The following is a 5,611-nucleotide window of genomic DNA, read 5'->3' as shown; positions in this document are numbered from 1 at the left end:
TATATAGAGAGAGAGAGAGAGAGAGAGAGAGAGAGAGAGAAAGAGAGAGTCCTGGTGTAGTGCTTGAGTTCTTATCCTACATGTTAACTCAGGTAACCGTGATAGTAATATACAAGAAGAGGGAGTTTTCCATAAGAATGATGAAGACAAGTGAAGACATAGATAGGTATGCAACTGTTAAAGGAAATAGAAGTAAACACTGTTATATACCATCCCCGGAACAACTGTATTCTGTGGGTATATAAGTGGACAGATACACAGACTGAACGATTATGGGACCAAGAGTGAGAGAATATCCAAAGATACATAAGGGTTTAAAAGAGGGCATTTGCTGAAAACACACATATGAATGTTGTAACGCATACAGGGAGCAATGATGATTACTTAGATATTATCAATGATATTATCTTAAGGGAATGAGTCGGTGGGTCTGTGGGATCTAGACCAATATATCCATGATATATTGGCATAAAAGAGTCCACAAAGACAATGTTCTACACACTACTTTGGTGAGTGGTGTCTGAGATTTTAAAAACTCATGTGAGATGCCATCAACTATTGGTCTACCCATGTTCAGATTTAGGAGAAATAGAAAAGTAGGACTGGAAATGGAAAACCAAGGGAGAAGTGGGAAGAGTGATGTTACGTTGCAGTCAGTGTCAAGAAACAAACCTGGTATGAATTCTTGAATGTAAAACTGAGTATCTCTGCAAACCTTTATCCAAATCAGAAAAAAAAAAAAAAAAAAAATCAGTGAATTACGTTCACTATAATAACAATTTAGAACTGCTAGAAGATTCCGTGTGGGAGGGTGATGTATAAATCAGTCATCTGAGTTTACTCAAATGTCTGTTTTCCAAACCTGAAATCCCTTTCTTTCATCACCAGTACTTTGCCTTTCATAGAGAAACACTAGAGAGTCTCTGAACTGTGTAATTGTTTTTAAATATCATTTTGTGATAGTAATATTAACAGTGATAAATTAAAGTTATTATACTCAACAGAATAAACTCAGCATCTGGTTTTGACTAATCACTCCACTTAATCTATATCAGTGAAAATAGTTAAAACAAATTTATTCAGGTCAGTCATAGAAGTTTCCAGGTTATTTGTTTTGTTTTGTTTTCTATTGATATTGTTCCTAATTGCATTTGTCTCATAGTGATATACTTATCCCTTTAGAAAACAATGACTATTTTTATGTAGAACACATTTGTTAATTGATTGTGTGTCCTTGCACATGAGGTCTATTGTATAATGACTTAGGTTTGTTGCTACGTCTTTGTGTAAATTTTCTAAAATATGATCATTGTGCACTATATTATGATCAGGGTCTATTGTTTGAATTTCCAATTTTGATTATTATACTTGGAAGAAGCAAGGGGAGATAACCCCTTGGTTTCTCCTATGTTGTATTTTTCACGATTGAGGTCTAACATATAACATTTTATGTATTCTTATGATATTGGGCTCAATTACTCCTTGTTCCCTTCTAATTTCTCATGCATTTTTACTTACTGTTTTTCTCATAATAGTAAACAATTATAATCATCTTCATATAATTTTATGGTGCCCTTAGAAATAATTATAAATACCTCCCATCTTCAAACAGGTCTAAGTAGCTTGATTGGTAAATTCTATGATACGTTTAGGAAATTCTGCACATGTGCTTCCAGAAAACTGGAGAGGACAGTATATTTTCAATTGTCTGTAAGAATAGCTTTGTCCTGATATCAAACACAAAGGCAATAAAAGAAAAAGAAACAAACAAGCATATATGTGGAAAATCTGTTTAAAAATGTTTAGGAATTGATCTTGTGATATGTAAATAGAATCATATATCAAATGGTTGTTTCATTACATTAAGTAATCAATCAAAGCCTTTCACTGTAATAAGACATTGCTGTTGTTAAGTGCAGTAGAATCGGTTCTGACTCATAGCGACTGTGTATAGAATTTCTGAGGAGCTGCTGGTGAATTTCAGCTGCCAATCTTGAGGCTCAAACTGACCTTTAAATCCCACATATAAATCCACAGTGCCAAGCCAGGACTCCAAATTAAGACATGATACATGAAAACACAATGTCATGCAAATACATGAAAACACAATGCCATGCAGAGAAACATTTTTACCTGTTCTAAAAATTGGATCGAGCTAGTGTTAAGAACGAATTTTCCCAAACTGATAAGAGGACACCTTGAACAACCTACAGCTACCATTATATGTTACAGTGGAATCTCAAATACATTCTCCGTAAAACCTTGGCCATAACAAGCAAGTCTACCCTTGCAAAACCTGTTTAACACTTTACTGGATGCTACAACCAACACAATAAGGCGCTCAACAACAGCAAGAGAAGAGTTGTAGAATTAAAAACTTAACTTGCATTATTTTTTATTTTATTTTCAGTCTATTTTTAAAAATCTCTTTGGACTTTAGGTGGAGTTATATTCAGTCCACAGATGCATGGATTCTGTATAAAAAGCAAAATCCATATATATTTGACCACATCACATTTTAAAACATCTACTCGGCTTTCTGCTCCCGTAAAGATTTACAGCCTCGGAAACCCTGTACAGGGTCACTATGGGTCGGAAACGACTCGATGGCACTTAACAACAACAATAACAACTCTTAAGAAGACTATTGTGTAGAGACAATTACATTCTGAGAGATAATATTTTCAAATGATTTATCTCATAAATGATCCTGTTAATAATATATAGAAAGAGGTCTAGAAACACTCCACAAAAGGATCAAAAAAATGAACAACTTACGCAGCTGTAATTAAGCATTTAAAAATGCTCATCGTAATTATCCATTAATGAATTTCAAGTTGAAACAATAATGACATACCTTTGTATATCTACTGGAGTATCTAATGATTAACGATTATATGAAGGAATTGACATATTCATAAACTGCTAGTGGAAAAATTGAAATGGTGTAAATTAGAATATATTGTTTTAAGCATCATGGTCTCAAAAAGACAAACATAGTTACAGTGTTGTTGCATAAATAACATGTGCCTAATGCAGCTGTTTGTCAACTTTTTCTTCCCACTGAGACATATGCTCATAAGTACTGATATGGCAATTATTTTTAATGCTATTGTAAAATAAAGGGAAAAAAAATCTTAGTACCTTTACAAAAATATCACCAATGGGGACATTGTTGTTGCTGTTAAGGGTCGTCGAGTTGGTTCTAGCCCATAGTAGTTGACAATCATAGAATGTGTGTGTCCATTGTGTAAACAAATTGTTAACAAGAAAATCGTTATTTTACTCATACATTTGTGCCATAGAGAAAACTCAGCATCTTTCCTTATAAAACTATGTATACAAATTTCAAGCAACTTTATTTGTAATAGTCAAAAACTTGCATCAATCCAAATGTTCATCTGCTTAAGAATTAACAAATAAATTGTGTTATAGCCAAGTAAATGTATACTACCCAATAATAAAAACTATTGATACATGAAAAATCTAGATGAAAAATAATAATGACATAAATTGGACTTTATCAAAATTAAAGCAACTCATACTTAGGTATTTATCTCAGAGAAATGAAAACTTAACATTCATGCAATAAGCATTAAACAAATGTTCACTGGAGAATTCTATATAATAGCTAAAAACTTGTAACAACTCAAAAATGATCTTGTATAGATAAATGGTTAAGGGAACTGTTATTGTTGTTAGGTGCCATAGAGTCAGTACCAATTCATGTGACCCTATGCACAGCAGAACGAAACACTGCCCAGTGCTGGGCTAACCTCACAATTGTTGCCACACTTAAGCACATTGATGCTGCCACTTTGCCAGTCCATCTCGTTGGGGGTCTTCCTCTTTTTTACTGACCCTCCACTTTACCAAACATGATATCCCTCTCCAGTGACTGGTCCCTTCTGACAATATGTCTGAAGTTTGAGAGATGAAGTCTGTCCAACTGGCGTCCAAGGAATACTCTGGATGTACTTCTTCCAACACAGATCTGTTTGTTCTTTCGGCAGCCCATGGTATTTCGATATTCTCCTCCAACACCATAATTCAAATTTATCAATTGGTCTATGGTCTTCATTTTTCACTATTTTTTTCCTTTTTATTGCTGAATACAATTTCATATTATGGACATACTACAGTTCCCTGTCTATGGAAGAAATGAGGAGTAACAAGAGCTGAACAGAAAAATTCAAAGGTCAGCTCAAGAATACAAAATCAAATATTACAATGAAATGTGCAAAGGTCTGGAGTTAGAAAAACAAAAGGAAAAAATATGCTCTGCATTTCTGAAGATGGGGGAACCGAGGAAAAAAGCCAAGCCTTGACTTTCGTTATTGTAGGATTCTCTGGGCCAATCATTGAATGATGCAGAAAATATAAAAAGAAAATAGAAGGAATACACAGAGCCATTGTACCAAGAGGAAATGTTTTATGTTCAACTAATTCAAGAGGTAGCATATAATCAAAAGCCTGAAGGAAGAAGTTCAAAGTGCAATGAAGGAATTGGCAAAGACCAATGCACCAGGAATTGATGTAATGCAAAATGAAATATTTCAACAAGGTGAGGCGGCACTGGAGACACTCATTCATCTATACCAAGAAATTTGGACGACAACTATCTGGCTAGATAATTGGAAGAGATCTGTATTTGTACCATTCCAGAGAGAGGTGACCCAACAGAATGTGGAAATCATTGGATAATATCTTTGCTCTTCCATGAGAGTAAAGTTTACTAAAAGTAATAGAGAAATGGCTGCAACCATAACACTGACAGAGAACTTCGAGAGGTTTAAGTGAGATTCAGAAGTGGACATAGAATGAGGGATATCATTACTGACGTCAGATGGATCTTGACTAAAAGCAGAAAATACCAGAAAGATGTTTACCTGTGCTTTATTGACTACAGAGAGGCTTTCAATTGTGTAGATCATGACAAGCTATGGACAACATTATGAAGTATGAGTATTCTGAAATACTTATGCTAATGAGGAACCTGTACATAAACCAAGAGGAAGTTGTTTGAACAGAACATGGGAACACTGAATGGTTTAAAATTAGGAAAGGTGTGCTCCAGAGTTGCATTCTTTCACATGCTTATTCAACCTGTGTGCTGAGCAAATAATCCAAGAAGTTGGGTTATATGAAGAAAAATGTGGCATCAAGGAAAACTTGTTAATGAGGAAGACTCATTAACAACCTGAGATGATACAGCCTTGCTTGCTGAAAGCGATAAGGACTTAATATACTTAATATATTTACTGATGCAGATCAGAACCACAGCCTTCAGTCTCAATGTAAAGAAAACAAAAATCCTTACACTGGAACAATGAACAACATTCTTATCAGTGGAGAAAAGACATAATTTTTCTGGGATCAACCAACAACACTCATGGAAGCAGCAGTCAAGAAATCAAATGGCATATTGCATTAGGCAAATCTGATGCACAAGATCTATTTAAAGTATTGAAGAGCAAAGATGTCAGTTGAAGGACTAAGGTGTGCCTGACCAAAGGCATGATATTTTCAATAACCTCATATGCATGCGAAAGTTGGACAGTGAATAAGGAAGACCATAGAAGAATTGATACTTTTGAGTTATGGCGTTGGA

At 34.6% G+C, this 5,611-nt stretch overlaps 1 protein-coding gene across 1 annotated transcript in view; it reads left to right on the top strand.

The window, feature by feature from the left end:
• LOC102814697 (olfactory receptor 8K3-like) overlaps positions 1-5,611 on the top strand; it is a gene marked incomplete at its 3' end in the record, with an annotated part of 28,853 nt that overhangs the window by 5,318 nt on the left and 17,924 nt on the right. The window lies entirely within an intron of this gene.

The sequence above is a fragment of the Chrysochloris asiatica genome, unplaced genomic scaffold, assembly GCF_000296735.1.
Source record: "Chrysochloris asiatica unplaced genomic scaffold, ChrAsi1.0 scaffold00611, whole genome shotgun sequence".
Lineage (NCBI taxonomy): Eukaryota > Metazoa > Chordata > Mammalia > Afrosoricida > Chrysochloridae > Chrysochloris > Chrysochloris asiatica.
The sequence above is the reverse complement of the archived record's forward strand: the minus strand, read 5'-3'. Positions and strand labels throughout refer to the sequence as shown.